Genomic DNA, 20,427 nt, shown 5'->3' with positions numbered 1-20,427 from the left:
AATAGAAGGTGATCAGCTGAGGCTGGCCTCTGCAGTGCACCACCTGCCCAGCCTCTAGTGGTTCTTCTAGGTTCCCTGGAGGGGGACCCCAATCCCACAGTGCTAGGCTCGGCCAAGAAGCTCCACAACAACCTTCCTGGGCTTTCAACTGCAGCTCTTAAGATTTCACTACCCCGCCTTTTCCAAGGTCAGGAGTCCCATCCTGGATGCTGGTTTCAGGAACCTCAAAGACCTCTCATTCATGGAGCCACCCCCTAGAAATAGAAGCTCCTTCTATTTCAGGCCCCAGCCCAGATTCAGATTCTACCACCAAATGAGTAAAAAGACAGGAAAATCTCACCAACAATTGTTATTATGTGATCTTTAACATCTATACCCTAAGGTCTGTTTAGATACAAGGCAGTCATCTTCTTTTATCTGTAATGTTTTCTTGAAAAAGTGAATAACAGCCAAATGTGAGAATTTTGAAAAACTTCCTGGGATCCATTTCACGTGTGCTAAAAATGCATTTAACCATATATTCATATATACTACTAGTAAAAGTGGCTGCTTCCTATCATAAGGAAATGGGGGCACCAAGTCAGGAAATAGTTGTTTTTCATAAAACAACATCTAGAACTATTTGACTTTAAAATATGACCATTTGTAGATTTGATAACATAAAAAGAAAAACTTTAAAAGTAAATACTACTTTAAGATAAACAAAAAAGCTTTGGAGAGAAGTGAATCACATGTAGATTCAGGAAAAAGAGCAACTTCAGACTTCTAAGCAACAACAATAGAAGCCAGAGGTAATGGAGAAATGCTTTCTAGTTTTTGAGGGAAATGATTTCCAAATTAGAATTCTAGTCTCAATCAAACCCTTATATCTTACAGTAGAATAAAGACACCTTTAGGCATGCAAGGCATATTAGCCAGGCTAGTTTAATATAGCAGAAGTTATTCTAGCCAGTTGCTATGGTCTGAATATTAGTGTCTCCCCCAAATTTGTATGTTGAAATCCTAATGCCCAGTGTGATGGTATCAGGAGGGTGGTGAATGGCCCTCATGAATGAGATCAATACCTTTTATAAAAGAGACCCAAGAAAGCTCCCTTGCCCCTTCTGCTATGTGAGGACACAGGAAGAAGTTGGCAGTCTGCAACCTGGAAGGGGGTCCTCACCAGAACCCGAGCATGCCGCCTCCAGAACTGTGAGAAATAAATTTCTGTTGGTTTTAAGCCACCCAATCTGTGGTATTCTGTTATAGTGGTCCTAACAGACTGAGATATCAGTTTAAGCCAAAAGGACTAGTTATGAGACAGAATTCACAGACTGAGGTGGAGGAAATGGACTGTGTTTCCACGAGTGACACCCAAGCACCATGGCACAGAGCTGCCCAGTGAGGGAGTCACTGCCTCTCACAGAAACCACCAAGCCAGGAGGCTGCTGGCACTGGTTCCAGGTCCCACCTCTGTCTCTGCCATCACTTCATAGCCCTGCTGTGCTGCTGTACCCAGATCTGCACCTGTCAAGTGGAAGCCTTAGGCCCTGCCTCTTTCCCAAGTAATCCAGTTCTGGATCCAGATTCTGACTCTGGCAAAGATGCAGCTGACAAGTATAATCAAAGCCACATGTCTGCAATCCAACAACTAGAAAATGACCTGAAAAATGTCTTTCTTTAAGAATGCAGAATTTATAACGTGGGAAACTATTAAAACAATGGGAAAGGGGTGTTCAAAAATGTGGGGCAGCCTGAGTAATAATTGACCACTGCACGCATACTTGAAATTTTACCTCTTATGGACTCTTTTTTACGAAGCGACCAGAAAATATTAGTTTCATCACCAAACAAGGGAATGAATCAAGAAAGAGGGAGATACAAAATTAGGAAATAGGAGATCTCATACAGGGAGGCGGGCAAAGGAAGTTTCAAGATGATGATAAAGGGAAGGTTTAACTAGCACTCTAGTGTGAGCAGGAAGATGGAGCTTGTACAAAAGGGATGGGAATGGGGAGGGGAAGAGTCAGGTAGATCACCTGATGTTTTCATCTGAAACTATCCAACAACTCCATCAGAGAATTAGGACAGGTTATAGAGAGCACTGAACTATGGTGGTGGGAATGGGGAGAGACAAGTATTAACCCTAAGAAAATAAAAAGTTATTTAAGGAAGGAAATATAATCTTAGGATGCTGCAGGTCTTAACTGTAAATAGTGTTTGCGTGGGCATGATAGTGTAAACACTCAATATTAATAATGAAAGCAGTGACGTAACTATATTAGGAGTTGGAGTAAGAAGGGGAAGAGAACTCCTTGGAAGGGAAAATACATCGGGTACAAGTCCCCATCTTCTACATTAGGAAACCAAAGATAATAGCTAACACTTAAAAATCAAGAAACAGTAATATAAGCATGTTACTTAGAATGTGGAAGTAAACACCAGAAGAAACAGTTTTTTTAAAATGTCAAAATATGTTGCCTTGAAGGAGCAGAAGTTTGGAGCAGGAAGGGGTAAAGACTGCTGTTTTCATTATAAGCCTGACAGCATTATTTCACTTTTAAAGTCACATATATATGCAAACATACATAAATACATTTACATAGTTATAGATAGATAGATAAATTTTAAAAATTAAACATAGTAAAAAGCATCTCTTGGTGTGCACTTGTAGCCTTTCTGTCCTTAAAACTCAAACATCTGCTGTCTCTAATTCTCCCCTTTTTATGGTACACCTGTTCATTCTAGAAACCATTCTCTCATCCTGTCAAAATGACAAACTACACTGGCCACTGGCTGCTTCCCGAAAATCAGCCCTAGAGAAACTATAGAAGCTGGAGGGAAACTTGGATTTGAGGAGCTAATGACTAAAAATGAATAAAATACAACCCTATGAGAAGTCCCTGGGCAGTCTGAAGACTCAGAAGTGTTATGTGAGGGCTGCGGAGGGGTGCGGGTATGAGGGAAAGGAGAGAAGGCTTCAGCCAGCCAGGGAAGGCAGCTAAGGTGGCTGTGAGAAGAGGGGTGAAAGGAGAGGGTCTCTTCTGTTCTCGCTTCTCGCCACCGGGGACGGTGACAGACCGCCAATCACCGAAGAAACTGGCAGCAACAGTCATGGCTGCAGGGGTCAGGAGGGTACAATAAGAGATGTGCAAAAGCCCTGCAGGAGAAAGGAGGGATAGAAAGGGTGGTGTGTACTGACCAGTTACCTTTGGGTATTCTCCAAACCCCCAGGGCAGGGAGAGTGAATCTATGGAGATTACTTCTAGAGAGTTTAAATGGGAAAGACATACTACAGAAGTTATTTGTAGATGATGGAAAATTAGAATGATCACCATCAGTTCTATGAGGCTCTCTTCCAGGGCTTTGTTTCACCTACAGGTGCATCAACTGAAGGCTGGGTTGTAGCCATTTCCCAGCACAGAACCTTGTGTAGTAACTGATACTCAAAGGGGTAGAGGAGTTCTTTCAAAGAAATAACCAGAAAACCATAGAAGAATACAACTACTATATAAGAAAGACAACAAACTCAACAGTATAAACCATCTAAATTATATAGAATTGTAAGAGGAAATGGATGAAGAAATTAAAATAATGATGATGAATATATTAAGAGGCTAAGGCTGATACCAGCAATGTGAAGCAAGAACAAGAAAACATAAGAAAGGACTAAACTGAGGAGTAGGTATGAAATATGTAATAGCTAGAGTGAAAAAGGCAATAGATAAGATACATAGCAAGATGGACAAAGGTGAATAAATCACTGAGTTGGAAGATCAGATTGAGAAACTCTCCTAGAGGTCATCAGGAAAGGATAAAGAGACAAAAAATACAAAGAAGCTAGGAGATGTAGATGGTGGAAGGAAAAGGGCCAACTGTGAGCCGTGGCTTTGTGCTGTGTCAGCTTAGCTAGGCTGAACTCCCTTTCCCCAAATCCCCTTTCTTGTATGTTTCCAGTTAGGGTGGGCCATAAGCAAGATCCCTGTGAAAGGTTCTAAAGGTGTTGTCACTTACCTGCCACCTCACTTCACTGGTGTGAAGAAGCAGTGGAGCCTCCAAATGCTCCACCTTCCATAGATCCCCTTAAGGTTCTCTGATTTCTGGACCAGGTGTGTGTTTGGCCATGGTGATAAAAGTCCCCGATTTCTGCAAGAAACACATATATTCAAGGTTAGAGGTAACAAGAACTAACATGAGTTTCAGTCTGTCCACAGGTTCCAGCTTGTGCTTCTATAAGGGTTCCAACTTGTCCTGCTCACACCCACCTGACTTCCATCTTCCCTTCCCAACTACCTGTTCTGTAGTTTTAAGGCTTCAGCACTGGAAGTGAAATGAATATATATGTGTGTATGTATGTATGTATGTATACACACATATATATATACAAATATGTGTATATGTATATTTTTTAAAGTCATTACATTTGAAAGAATTGGGCTGGATATAAAATTCTAGGTTCAAATTTATTTTCTTTTAATATTTAAAAAGTATTTTTCCCATTTGTCATCTTGCACCCATTGTTCAATTTGATTCTTATTCTAGTTGATGATCTCTTCATTATTTCTGGAAGTTTTTAAAATTATTTCCTTGGATATACAGACGTTGATAAATTTAAGAAAGTAATAGGATAAGTAAACATGAGTAAGGGTCTTAAGCAGCTATACTTGAACAAAAATAGAATAATTTTTGAGCCAGCAGAAAATGCAATAAATTGAAATACAAGATATGGTGGGAGAAATAATTTCTAATATAAAAGAAATAACAATAAATATAAGTGGAGAAAAATACTTTCTGAGGGTATTAAGAAATAAAAACAAAATCCAAACATATGTTGTGTATGAGAAAAATTCTGAAAACCAAAAGACACAAAAAGGTTGAAAATGAAAGAGTTCAAGACAGGAAGAAAAAAAACCCCAAAACCGTGAAAGAAGGCTGGAATAGCAATCATAATAGTGGATTAAAAAAAAAAATTAAGGTAAAAGGTAAACAAAAAATAGAGTGAGAAGAGATAACCATCACAAACATGTATGCACCTAATAATAGGTCACAATAACTGACAGCATATGGAGAGAAACATATAAATAGTTGGAGCTTTTAAAACCAAACTATCAAAAATGTATTAAGCAAACAAAAATTAAGCAGACCCTTATCTAAACAGTATAATTAGTGGGCTTATCCTATTAATTATATTGTTCAGATCTTTGAGATGAATGTTCAGTGTATGCTATGTATAATATATATGCTTTGATACATATGCTATAGTAGTTCATGCAACAAATAGTAAATACACATTTTTAGAAGCATACTCATGTTTAAACTAACAGATTAGGCCTACAGGAAGTCTCAATATACTTGCCAGGAACAATGTCATGCAGACGAATTAATATTAGAAATTACTAACAGGAAAGGTTTTTTTAAATGTCCTATATTTTGAAAATACCATGTTACTAAATAACTCATAGGTTAAAAATTAAATTATAATCAAAATGAGAGACTATCTAGAATTGAATGAACATGAAGACACAAAATGTGTGGGACATACCTAAAGCAGTGTTTGAAGGAGCATTTACACCTTTAAATATGCTTATCAGTAAACAATAAAAGTTGAAAAGAGGGATTTCCCCATTGGTCCAGTGGGGGGACTCTGCACTCCCAAAGCAGGGGGCTGGGTTCGATCCCTGAAGGGAACTAGATCTCACATGCATGCCGCAACTAAGACCCGGCACAGCCAATATTTATTTATTTAAATAAATAAGTATTAAAAAAGAAAAGAAATATGCTAAACATCCAACTCAGGAAGTTATAGAAAGAACATCAAAGCAAACCCAAAGAAGAAAAAAGATATAATAAAGGAAAAGAAACAATATAATGATTTTTTTTAGTAGAGGAAATTAATAAAACTAAAGTTCTACTTTGAAAAAATACAAAGATAAACCTCTGATAAGACTGATCAAGAGAAAAAAAGAGACAACGAAAGTAAATAAAACACAGATCAAAATGAAGATGGGGAAATAACTGCAGATTTAAAAAACAAACAGATAAAATGGATAAATTCCTAGAAAACATAAGACGTCAACTGGTACAAGAATTAAAAAGGAATTTAAAATAGACCTACAAGGATCAAAGAAATGTAATTGGTAGTTAAAACTCCATCCCAAATTGCTCTAGGCCTGGATGCTTTTAAAATAGACTCTATCAAACTGTTAAAAACACAATTCCTATGTTACATAAGTCGTTCCAGAAAATGCAAAAAAGAAAGAATAATCCTCAGTTCATTTTCTGAAGCTAATCTATCTCATTTCCCTTAATACCTCTGGCTTTCAAGCCATAGTCTGGAAAGTTTTCCCTACTCTCATGTTATAGAGGAATTCATCCATGTCTTGCCTTGTACTTGCATGGTTTCATCTTATTTTTATGTTTGTGTTTCTGATCCATTTGGAATTAATTCTGGTATATACTGTAAATAATGAATCCAATTTTCTCTTTTCCCACATGGCTACACACAGTGGTGTGCTGTAGCTGGCTCATGCCAGCTCACAAGAGCTGATTGTTAAATTTTCAGGAATTTTGTGAGCTGATTGCTAAACACAGCCATTATTACAAAATAAATTATATAAACGTACAATGAAATAAATCATGTTCAAAGCAAAGTTAATAAATATTCAAAACTCATCACTTCCTGATTATTTTAATACATTTTACTATTATCAAGGTTCTTGGGGTTATTTTTGTCTGTTGTGTCTATATGGTGGTAAGACTGTAGAATGGCATGCCGCTGTACATCTCTCCTCAACTCAGTATTAAAAATCATATTGTGGGCTTCCCTGGTGGCCCAGTGGTTGAGAGTCCACCTGCCGATGCAGGGGACACGGGTTCGTGCCCCAGTCTGGGAAGGTCCCACATGCCGCGGAGCGGCTGGGCCCGTGAGCCATGGACGCTGAGCCTGTGCGTCCAGAGCCTGTGCTCTGCAACGGGAGAGGCCACAGCAGTGAGAGGCCCGCGTAACGCAAAAAAAAAAAAAAAAAAAAAAATCATATTGTTAGCATGAAATTGACTATGGTGGTAGTATTCACATCATGAAAGTTGGCAGTGCCAAAATCGGGGCTTAAGTTATTGTTTTGTTGACTGTATACTATAGACATCACTACAGCCAGTAGGCCAAATCCAACCTGCCACTTGTTTTTGTAAATAAAACTTACTGGACCACAACCACACCCATTTTTGGACCTATTATCTGTGGATGTTTTTGTACTATAATGACAGAGGTGAATAGTTGCAATAGATACTAAATGGCCCCAAAAGTCTAAAGTATTTCTCATGTGACCCTTAGAAAAAGTTTGCTGACCTCTGGCCTAGACTTAAGACAATGATGGAGAAAATGTCAACAATGTAGATTCATCTTAAAAGTGCATTTGTCTGTAGCTGTTACACTATGAATAGCACAAAAAATTGAGAAATAATCTTCCAGTAGTTGGAACCTATTATCCAATTCAGCAAAGTCACTCATGTCTTTCACAAATAAGTCAAGGTTCAACATTGTCGTTTCACTTTCAGCTTACTCATTAATGTAAATGAAAATATCAACCTACATTCACATGAAAGTTACACTCATCAATTACAACCACAGGTTGGTTATGGATAAGAATTTGGCAAAAATCAAAGAAAGCATTCTGTGAGAATCAATTAATTATATGGTGTTGACAATAGAGAATATTGTATATTTTATTACTATTAATAAATTACTAAATATCCTTTATATCAGAAAAGTTAATAGTATACATATATAAATACATATATATGTGTATAGATATAGATATATATATTGATACATACACACAAACACATGTATATGTGTATGTATTAAACATTTATCAGCATGACACTGGCTACACAGCATCTCAATTTCACTTATTAAACAGTTTATATCTCTAGTTTAAAGTGAACACAATGAAACCATTATCTGTGATTTCAGTCCAGAACTATAAAGCAAGAAACAATGTTTTAATAGTTTGGTCAGCTGAGTTCCATTGACAAATACTATGTTGAATTTTCTTAAGTGTGCTAATCTTTCTGTAAGTAAACCACAATCTTCTATTATTAAAAATATTTATTTTGGGGGCTTCCCTGGTGGCGCAGTGGTTGGGGGTCCACCTGCCGATGCAGGGGATGCGGGTTTGTGCCCCGGTCTGGGAGGATCCCGCGTGCTGCAGAGCAGCTGGGCCCATGAGCCGTGGCCACTGGGCCTGCGCGTCTGGAGCCTGTGCGTCTGGAGCCTGTGCTTCGCGGTGGGAGGGGTCACAACAGTGAGAGGCCCGTGTACCATTAAAAAAAAAAATTTATTATTAAAAATGTATCTTGTCCTTACTGATTTGAGATGCTGCCTTTACTATATACTAAATTTCCATATGCATATTATTCTATTTCTCATTACTCTCTTGTCCCACTTGTCTGTCTGTCTGTCTATTCATGTGTCAATAACAAACTGTCTTAATTATAAAGGGTTTGTGGTTTGCTGTAATGTAACTGCAAACCCTCCCATTCTCTCACCCAATTGCTGTTCTCTTTCAGGATGTTTTAACCATTCTTCCTTGTTTGTTCTTTCAGACAAGTTTTATAATCATATCGTGTTGCTACAGGGGGAAAAAAATCTGATGATAACATTATTGGGCATTTCATAAATTTATAAATAAAAATAGAGAAAAGATATTTTTTAATGATGTTGAGTTTTTCTATCCAAGAACAAGGCACATTTTTCCATTTGTTGAAATCATCTTTTATAACTTTCAGGTTTATTTTCCTCATGTAGGTTCTGGATACCTCTAATTAAGTTTTACCTTGGCACTTTTTTTTTTTAATCATAAGAGGATCTTCTCTTCCATTACATTTTGTAATTGGTTTTTGTTTCTATTATGAATGTTATTGATTTTGAATGTTAATTTTATAAGCTGCTACATTACTAAATTATTTTATTTGAGGTCACTTTCAATTAATTTTTTTGGATTTTCCACATGTCTAATCATGTCATCTGAAAATAGAGTTCTAACTCTTCATGTCCAACTATTATATCCTCCAATTATTTTCTCTTGTCTAATTAAAATAGGTAAGAGCTTCAAAATAGTGTTACATAGGAGTTGTATAATTCCTCTCTAGTACCTGACTTTAGTGGGAAGGGCTTTGTGTCTCTTCATTAAGTAACATGCAATATTGGGAGCTGAATTATATATATTTTACCAAGTTGGGAAAGCACAGTAGGCTGAATAATGGCCCCTAAAGATACAAGATGCTATTCCTTAGAACCTGTACATGTTACCTTATCAGAAAAAAATTGCATATATGAATAAATTAAGGATTTTGAGATGAAGAGATTATGTCGGATTATACGTGTGGGCCCTAAATGCAATCACATGTATCCTTATAAGAGGGAGATGGAGGGAGATTTGATATATACAAGAGAGAAAGCAATGTAACCATGGTGGCAGAGATTGGAGTGATGTGGCCACAAGCCAAGGAATGCTGACAGCCATCAGAAGGTGGAAGAGGCAATGAACAGAGTTTCCCCTAGAGTTTCCAGAGGGAGTGTGGCCCTGCCCACACCTTGATGTTGGTACAGTGTTACTGATTTTAGATGTCTGGCCTCCACAACTACTAAACAATACATTCTGCTTTTTCAAGCCCCCAAATAACATAACTATTCAGATAGCTCAGCATGGTTGCTAGATACAATATCAACTTAAATATTTTAAACTTACAAAATCATAAAAGGCATATTATAAAAAATAAAGTGACATTCACAGTTCAAAACTATATAGTATCTAGGAATTAATTTAGAAAAGACTGCCATGGAGAAAAATTAAAGATTCAATGAAGAATATACAGATGATCTGAATGAATGGAAAGACAATTCAAATTCTTGAATGAGATGACTTAATATTATAAAGATGATAAATATCCTCAACTTGATCTACATATTCAATGCAATACCAATCAAAATGCCAGTTGTATTTTTTGAAGAATTTATAAATTGAGTCTAAAAATTCTACAAGGGGAGACCTTCAAGATGGCAGAGGAGTAACACGTGGAGATCACCTTCCTCCCCACAAATACATCAAAAATACATCTACATGTCGAACAACTCCTACAAAACAACTACTGAACGCTGGCAGAAGACCTCAGACTTCCCAAAAGGCAAGAAAATCTCCACATACCTGGGTAGGGCAAAAGAAAAAAGGAAAAACAGAGACAAAAGAAGAGGGACAGGACCTGCACCTCTGGGAGGGAGCTGTGAAGGAGGAAAAGTTTCCACACACTAGGAAGCCCCTTCACTGGCGGGGATGGGTGGTGGACAGGGCAGAAGCTTCAGAGCCACGGAGGAGAGCACAGCAACAGGTGTGCAGAGGTCAAAGCAGAGAGGTTCCCGCACAGAGGATTGGTGCCAACCAGCACTCACCAGCCTGAGAGGCTTGTCTCCTCCCCCGCCAGGGCGGGTGGGGGCTGGGAGCTGAGGCTCAGGCTTCAGAGGTCAGAGCCCAGAGAGAGGACTCAGGCTGGTGGCATGAGCACAGCCTGAAGGGGCCTAGTGCACCATAGCTAGTCAGGAGGGAGTCAGGGAAAAAGTCTGGAACTGCCTAAGAGGCAAGAGACCATTGTTTCAGGATGTGCAAGGAGAGGGGACACAGAGCACTGCCTAAACGAGCTCCAGAGATGGGTGCAAGCCATGGCTATCAGCTCAGACCTCAGAGACAGGCATGAAATGCTAAAGCTGCTGCCACTGCCACCAAGAAGCCTGTGTGCAAGCACAGGTCACTATCCATACCTCCCCTTCTAGGAGCCTGTGCAGCCCGCCACTGCCAGGGTCCTGTGATCCAGGGACAACTTCTCCAGGAGAACACACGGCATGCCTCAGGCTGTTGCAATGTCATGCTGGTCTCTGCCGCCACAGGCTTGTCCCGCATTCCAATTATGACTACTGTACCCCTCCCTCTCCCTGGCATGAGTGAGCAAGAGAGCCCTAATCAGCCGTGGCTTTATCCGCCTCTTGTCAGGGTGGGGAACAGATGCCTAAGGGTGCCCTACATGCAGAGGCAGGGCCAAAACCAAAGCTGAAACCCAGGAACTGTGTGAACAAAGAAGAAAACGAAAAATTTCTCTGTGCAGCCTCAGGAGCAGTGGATTAAATCTCCACAATCAACTTGATGAACCTTGCATCTGTGGAATACCTGAATAGACAACGAATGTTCCCAAAACTGAGGCGGAAGACTTTGGGAGCAATTGTAGACTTGGGGTTTGCCTTCTGCATCTGATTTGTTTCTGGTTTTTATATTTATCTTAGTTTAGTTTTGAGTGCTTGTTATCATTGGTGGATTTGTTTATTGGTCTTGTTACTCTCTTCTTTACTTTTTTATATATTTTTTTCCCTTTTTCTCTTTTTGTGAGTGCATATGTATATGTGTCTCTGTGTGATTTTGTCTCTTTAGGTTTGCTTATACCATTTGTCCTACGGTTCTGACTGTTCGTTATTTTGGTTTGTTTGTTTGTTTGCTTTCTTTTTATGAGTGTGTGTATGTTTCCTTGTATCATTTTTGTCTGTTTAGGTTTGCTTTTACCATTTGGTGTGGGGTTCTATCGGTTTGTTGGGGTTTTTTTATCCTTTTTTTCTTCCGAGCCCTGTGGCTGGCAGGGTCTTAATGCTCTGGCTGGGTGTCAGGCCTGAGCCTCCGAGATGCGAGAGCCAAGTCCAGGACACTGGACCACAACAGACCTCTGGCCCCATGTAATATCAATCAGCAAAAGCTCTTGAGATCTCCATCTCAACACTAAGAACCAGCTCCACCCAACAGCCAGCAAGCTCCAGCGCTGGAAGACCATGCCAAACAACTAGCAAGACAGGAACACAACCCCACCCATTAGCAGAGAGGCTGCCTAAAGTCATACTAAGTTCAAAGACAACCCAAAACACCACCAGACGCGGCCCTGCCCACTAGAAGGACAAAATCCAGCCCCACCCACCAAAACACAGGCACCAGTCCCCTCCACAAGGAAGCCTACAAAACCTCATCCACTGGGGTCAGACACCAAAAACAACGGGAACTACAAACATGCAGCCTGCGAAAAGGAGACCTCATTAAGTTAAACAGAATGAGAAGACAGAGAAATATGCAACAGATGAAGGAGCAGGGTAAAAACCCACCAGACCAAACAAATGAAGAGGAAATAGGCAGTCTACCTGAAAAAGAATTCAGAACAATGATAGTAAACATGATCCAAAATCTTAGAAGTAGAATGGAGGGAATACAAGAAATGTTTAACAAGGACCTACAAGAACTGCAGAGCAAACAAACACTGATGAACCACACAATAAATGAAATTAAAAATTCTCTAGAAGGAATCAATAGCAGAATAACTGGGGCAGAAGAACAGATACATGACCTGGAATATAAAATAGTGGAAATAACTGCCACAGAGCAGAAAAAAGAAAGCAGAATGAAAAGAATTGAGGGCAGTCTCAGAGACATCAGGGACAACATTAAATGCACCAACATTTGAATTATAAGGGTCCCAGAAGAAGAAGAGAAAAGGAAGGGACTGAAAAAATATTTGAAGAGATTAGAGTTGAAAACTGCCCTAAAATGGGAAAGGAAATACTCAATCAAGTCCAAAAAGTGCAGAGTCCCATACAGGATAAATCCAAGGAGAAACATGCCAAGACACATATTAATCAAATAATCAAAAATTAAATACAAAGAAAAATTAGTAAAAGCAGGAAGGGAAAAACAACAAATAACATACAAGGGAATCCCCATAAGGTTAACAGCTGATCTTTCAGCAGAAGCTCTGCTAGCCGGAAGGGAGTGGCAGGACATATTTAAAGTGACAAAAGGGAAAAATCTACAACTAAGATTACTCTACCCAGCAAGGATCTCATTCAGATTCGACAGAGAAATTAAAACCTTTACAGACAAGCAAAAGCTAAGAGAACTCAGCACCGCAAAACCAGCTTTACAACAAATGCTAAAGGAACTCTCTAGGCAGGAAACACAAGAGAAGGAAAACACCTACAATAACAAACCCAAAACAATTAGGAAAATGGTAATAGGAACATACATATCGATAACTACCTTAAATGTAAATGGATTCAGTGCTCCCACCAAAAGACACAGACTGGCTGAATGGATACAAAAACAAGACATGTATATATGCTGTCTACAAGACAACCACTTCAGACCTAGGGAAACATACAGACCAAAAGTGAGGGGATGGAAAAAGATATTCCATGCAAATGGAAATCAAAAGAAAGCTGGAGTAGCACTTCTCATATCAGACAAAGTAGACTTTAAAATAAAGACTATTACAAGAGACAAAGAAGGACACTACATAATGATCAAGGGATCAATCCAAGAAGAAGATATAACAATTATAAAAATTTATGCACCCAACATAGGAGCACCTCAATACACAGGCAAATGCTAACAGCCATAAAAGGGGAAATCAACAGTAACACAAAAATAGTAGGGGACTTTAACACCCCACTTTCACCAAAGGAAAGATCATCCAAAATGAAAATAAATAAGGAAACACAAGCTTTAAATGACACATTAAACAAGATCAAACTGATATTTATAGGGCATGCCATCCAAAAACAACAGAATACACTTTCTTCTCAAGTGCTCATGGAACATTCTCCAGGATAGATCATACCTTGGGTCACAAATCAAGCCTTGGTAAATTTAAGAAATTTGAAATCGTATCAAGTATCTTTTCTGTCCACAACACTATGAGACTAGATATCAATTACAGGGAAAAAACTGTAAAAAATACAAACACATGGAGGCTAAACAACATGCTATGAAATAACCAAGAGATCACTGAGGAAATCAAAAAATACTTAGAAACAAATGACAATGAAAACAAGATGACCCAAAACCTATGGGATGCAGCAAAAGCAGTTCTAAGAGGGAAGTTTATAGCAATACAATCCTACCTCAAGAAACAAGAAAAATCTCAAATAACAACCTAACCTTACACCTAAACCAATTAGAGAAAGAGGAACAAAAAAACTCCAAAGATGGCAGAAGGAAAGAAATCATAACACCAGAACCGAACTAAATGAAAAAGAAATAAAGGAAACAATAGCAAAGATCAATAAAACTAAAAGCTGGTTCTTTGAGAACATAAACAAAATTGATAAACCATTAGCAAGACTCGTCAAGGAAAAAAGGGAGAAGACTCAAATCAACAGAATTAGAAATGAAAAAGGAGAAGTAACAACTGACACTGTAGAAATACAAAGGATCATGAGAGATTACTACAAGCAGCTATATGCCAATAAATGCACAACCTGGAAGAAATGGATAAATTCTTAGAAAAGTACAACCTTCCAAGACTGAACCCGAAGGAATAGAAAATAGAAACAGACCAATCACAAGCACTGAAATTGAAACTGTGATTTAAAATTTTCCAACAAACAAAAACCCAGGACCAGATGGCTTCAGAGGTGAATTCTATCAAACATTTAGAGAAGAGCTAATACCTATCCTTCTCAAACTCTTCCAAAATATAGCAGAGGGAGGAACACTCCCAAACCCATTTTACTAGGCCACCATCACCCTGATACCAAAACCAGACAAAGATGTCACAAAAAAAGAAAACTATAGGCCAATATCACTGATGAACATAGATGCAAAAATCCTCAACAAAATACTAGCAAACAGAATCCAACAGCACATTAAAAGGATCATACACCATGATCAAGTGGGGTTTATTCCAGGAATGCAAGGATTCTTCAATATATGTAAATCAATCAATGTGATACACCATATTAACAAACTGAAGAATAAAAACCATATGATCATCTCAATAGATGCATAAAAAGCTTTTGACAAAATTCAACACCCATTTATGATAAAAACTCTACAGAAAGTAGACATAGAGGGAAACTACCTCAACCTAATAAAGGCCATATATGACAAACCCACAGCAAACATCATTCTCAGTGGTGAAAAACTGAAAGCATTTCCTCTAAGAGCAGGAAGAAGAAAAGGATGTCCATTCTCGCCACTATTATTCAACATAGTTTTGGAAGTTCTAGCCACAGCAATCAGAGAAGAAAAAGAAATAAAAGGAATACAGATTGGAAAAGAAGAAGTAAAGCTGTCACTGTTTGCAGATGACATGATACTCTACATAGAGAATCCTAAAGATGCTACCAGAAAACTACTAGAGCTAATCAATGAATTCGGAAAGTAGAAGGATACAAAATTAATGCACAGAAATCTCTTGCATTCCTATACACTAATGACCAAATATCTGAAAGAGAAATTAAGGAAACACTCCCATTTACCATTGCAACAAAAAGAAAAAAATACCTAGGAATAAACCTACCTAAGGAGACAAAAGACCTGTATGCAGAAAATTATAAGACACTGATGAAAGAAATTAAAGATGATACAAACAGATGGAGAGATATACCATGTTCTTGGATTGGAAGAATCAACATAGGGAAAATGACTATACTACCCAACACAATTTACAGATTCAATGCAATCCCTATCAAACTACCAATGGCATTTTTCACAGAACTAAAACAAAGAATTTTACAATTTGTATGGAAACACAAAAGACCCCGAACAGCCAAAGCAATCTTGAGAATGAAAAAGGGAGCTGGAGGAATCAGGCTCCTGGACTTCAGACTATACTACAAAGCTACAGTAATCAAGCCAGTATGGTACTGGCACAGAAACAGAAATATAGATCAATGGAACAGGTTAGAAAGCCCATGCACATATGGTCACCTTATCTTTGATAAAGGAGGCAAGAATATACAATGGAGAAAAGACAGCCTCTTCAATAAATGCTGCTGGGGAAACTGGATGGCTACATGTTAAAGAATGAAATTAGAACACTTCCTAACACCATATACAAAAATAAACTCAAAATGGATTAAAGACCTAAATGTAAGGCCAGACACTATAAAACTCTTAGAGGAAAACATAGGCAGAACACTGTATGACTGTATAAATCACAGCAAGATCCTTTTTGACTCACCTCCTAGGGAAATGGAAATAAAAACAAAAATAAACAAATGGGACCTAATGAAACTTAACAGTTTTGTGCACAAAGGAAACCATAAAAAAGATGAAAAGACAACCCCCAGAATGGGAGAAATATTTGCAAATGAAGCAACTGACTAAGGATTAATCTCCAAAATATACAAGGAGCTCATGCAGCTCAATAATAATAAAAAAAAAAAACCCAATCAAAAAATGGGCAAAAGACCTAAATAGACATTTCTCCAAAGAAGACATACAGATTGCCAACAAACACATGAAAAGATGCTCAACATCACTAATCATTAGAGAAATGCAAATCAAAACCACAATGAGGTATCACCTCACACCCGTCAGAATGGCCATCATCAAACAAATCTACAAACAATAAATGCTGAAGAGGGTGTGGAGAAAAGGGAACCCTCTTGCATTGTTGGTGGTAATGTAAATTGATACAGCCACTATGGAGAACAGAATGGAGGTTCCTTAAAAAACTAAAAATAGAACTACGATACGACCCAGCAATCCCACTACTGGGCATAATATACCCTGAGAAAACCATAATTCAAAAAGAGTAATGCACCACAGTGTTCATTGCAGCACTATTTACAATAGCCAGGACATGGAAACATGAATGGATAAAGAAGATATGGCACATATATAGAATGGAATATTACTCAGCCATAAAAGAAATGAAACTGAGTTATTTGTAGTGAGGTGGATGGACCTAGAGTCTGTCATACAGATTGAAGTAAGTCAGAAACAGAAAAACTACTACCGTATGCTAACACGTATATATGGAATCGATAAAAAAAAATGGTTCTGATGAACCTAGGGACAGGACAGAAATAAAGACACAGATGTAGAGAATGGACGTGAGGACACGGGGAGGGGGAAAGGTAAGCTGGGATGAAGTGAGAGGGTGGCATGGACATATATACACTACCAAATGTAAAATAGATAGCTAGTGGGGAGCAGCCACATAGCACAGGAAGATCAGCTCCGTGCTTTGTGTCCACCTAGAGGGGTGGGATTGGGAGGGTGGGAGGGAGACGCAAGAGGGAGGAGATATGGGGATACATGTGTATGTATAGCTGATTCACTTTGTTAAAAAAAATCGTAGAGATGAACAAATATCCACAAATAGCTAAACAATGAAAAAGAGGACTTGACAGAGATCTGCCATACCAGGCTATCAGCTGTACAATGAAGCCATTATTAAAAAAGAAAAGTGTGGTTTGCACTGAAATAACAAATAGGCCAAAGCAACAAGACAGAATGCTCATAATCAGACCCAGTACTATTCAGAGTAAGATCCAGAGTTTGACGTGATTTCCAATTCAGGTAGCACCACAAATTAACTGGGAAATAATTAATTATTTGGAGTCAAAATTTGGATAACTGATTCACTACATGTATAAAAATAAAGTAATTCTTGGACCAAAAGTGATCACAAGTACATTAAAGAACCAAAGATGAAAGACAAAACTATGAAATTAACAGGAGGAAATATAGGAGAATATTTTCATAACCTAGCAGTGAAGAAAGACTTTTTTAACAAAATCCCAAAGACACAAACCATAATGACAAAAATTTATGAATTTGATTAAAGCAAAATTAAGAATCTCTAGTCAATGAACAAAATGATAGATAGAGTTAATGGACAGAAGATCAGGAGAAGATATTTACAAAGTATAAAACTAACCAGGGACCAATATCCAGAGCATACACAGAAATCTTGCAAAGCAACTAGAAAAAGATAGGAACTTCAAAAACTTTATATATATAGACAAAAGATATGACCAAGTAATTTACAGGAAAGGAAACCAAAATGCTAAGGAGTATATAAAGAGGTAGCCTAACTAATTGGTATCAGAGAAATGCAAGTTAAACCAAACCGATGTCAACTCTTCACAACTTAATCCATCAATTCAATGAAATTTCAATAAAAATTCCAGGAAGTTATTTTGTGGATGCTGACAAACTAATCCAATATTTAAATGAAGAGATAAAAGATCCAGAATAGCCAAAACTATATTGAACAAGAACCAAGTCAGAATACCACCTAACATCAAAATTTACTATAAATCTACAATAATCAAGACAGTGCAGTACTGGCAAAGGAACAGACATACAGATCAATGAAACAAAATAGACTCCAGAAACAGAAATAGACATACATAAATGTAATCAACTGATCTTTGACAAAGAACAAAATGTAGTCTTTTTTTAATTGAATAAATTTGACATGTAACATTAGTAAGGTATACAGTGTATTGCTTTGACACATTTATATATCATAATATGATTTCAGACATAGCAATATTTATCACATTATACAATTATTGTATAATATTCAACAAATGCTGCTAGAACAACTAGATATCCATATACAAATAAATGAACCTAGACACAGAACTTATACCCTTTACAAAAATTAGCTCAAAATGGTTCATAGACCAATATATAAAACACAAAACCATAAAACTCTTAGAACATAACAGAAGAAAATCTAAATGTCCTTGGGTTTCACAATGACTTTTTAGATATAACACCAAAGGCATGATCCATGAAAGAAATAATTGATAAGCTGGATTTCATTAAAATTAAAAACTTCTGCTTTGCAGAAGTCAAGAGAATGAGAAGACAAACCACAGACTGGGAAAATGTATTTATGTGCAAAAGATACATCTAATAAAGGACTGTTATCCAAAATACACAGAAAACTCCTAAAGCTCAACAATAAAAAAAGTAAAAACCCGATTAAAAATTGGACAAATGACCTAAAGAGACACCTCACCAAAGAAGATACACAGATGGCAAATAAGCATATGAAAAGATGCCCAACATCATATGTCATTAGGGAAATCCAAATTAAGACACTACACACCTATTAGGATGGTAGAAATCCAGAACACTGACAACACCAAATGCTGGTGAGGATGTGGAGCAGCAGGAACTCTTATTGCTGGTGGGAATGCAGAATGCTACCGCTATTTTGGAAGACAGTATTGTGGTTTCTTACAAAACTAAACATACTCTTACCTACAATCAACAATGGCACTTATTATTATTTACACAAATGAGTTGGAAATTTACACAAAAACCTGCACACAGATATTTGTAGTAGCTTTATTCATAATTGCCATCAAGTAAAAGCTGAAAGAGTTCAGCACCACCAAACCAGCTCTAAGAGAAATGTTAAAGGGATTTCTCTAAGTAAAAAGAAAAGGCCACAACTAAAAACATGAAAATTACAAAAGGAAAAAGCTCATTGGTAAAGGCAAGTATACAGTGAAGGTAGTAAATCAACCACATACAAAACTAGTAGGAGGGTTAAAAGACACAAGTAGTAAAATTATTTATATCCACAATAAGCAGTTAAGGGATTCACAAAACAATTAGACACAATTGTCATAACTTGGAGGTAATTTAGACATCCTTCAGTAGGTTAATGGATAAGTAAAATGTGGTACATCCAGACAATGAAATATTACTCAGCACTAAAAAGAAGTGAGTAATTAAGTTATGGAATGATATGGAGAAATCTTAAATGATATTACTAAGTTAAAGAAGCCAATCAGAAAAGGCTATATCCTATGTGATTCCAACTATGTAACATTCTGGAGAAGGCAAAACTACAGAGACAGGGAACATCAGTGATTACCAGAGGTTAGGAAGGAGAGAGGGATGAATCAGGGGAGCACAGAGGATTTTTAGGGCAGTGAACCTATTCTGTATGATACCATAATGGTGGACACATGTCCTTATACTTTTGTCAAAATCTATAGATTGTGCAACACCAAGAGTGAATCCTAGTGTAAACTTTGGACTTGGGGTGATTATGTGTCAGTGTAGGCTCATCAATTAAAACATATGCAGGGTGCTTCCCTGGTGGCACAGTGGTTAAGAATCTGCCTGCCAGTGCAGGGGACACGGGTTCGAGCCCTGGTCAGGGAAGATCCCACATGCCGCGGAGCAACTAAGCCCGTGCGCCACGACTACTGAGCCAGCGTTCTAGAGTCCACGAGCCACAACTACTGAGCCCGAGTGCCACAACTACTGAAGCCCACACGCCTAGAGCCCGTGCTCTGCAACACGAGAAGCCACCGCAATGAGAAGCCTGCGCACCACAACGAAGAGTAGCCCCCGCTCACCGCAACTAGAGAAAGCCCGCACACAGCAACAAAGACCCAACACAGACAAAAATAAATAAATTAATTAATTAAAAACAAAAAAAACCTATGCACCACTCTCGTGCAGGATGTTGATATTGGAGGAAGCTGGGTGGGACAAGGTATACACCCTATTTTCCATTCAACTTTGCTGTGAACTTAAAACTGCTCTAAAAAATAAAGTTTATTTAAAAGACAAAAAACAAAATGAGGCATCACTTTGCTCCAGT

The 20,427-nt window shown here is 37.9% G+C and overlaps 1 long non-coding RNA gene across 1 annotated transcript in view; it reads right to left on the bottom strand.

Annotated features, from left to right (window-relative positions):
- Positions 1-20,427, bottom strand: part of LOC308616839 — a 136,868-nt gene that overhangs the window by 34,912 nt on the left and 81,529 nt on the right. The window contains exon 2 of the long non-coding RNA XR_014015759.1: positions 3,994-4,125. This is a non-coding gene — a long non-coding RNA (uncharacterized lncRNA). The remainder of the gene's footprint in view (positions 1-3,993; positions 4,126-20,427) is intronic.

This window comes from Mesoplodon bidens (genome assembly GCF_964165515.1).
Source record: "Mesoplodon bidens genome assembly, chromosome: 4".
In the NCBI taxonomy this organism is placed as follows: domain Eukaryota; kingdom Metazoa; phylum Chordata; class Mammalia; order Artiodactyla; family Ziphiidae; genus Mesoplodon; species Mesoplodon bidens.
This window is presented reverse-complemented; position numbering and strand designations above follow the sequence as displayed.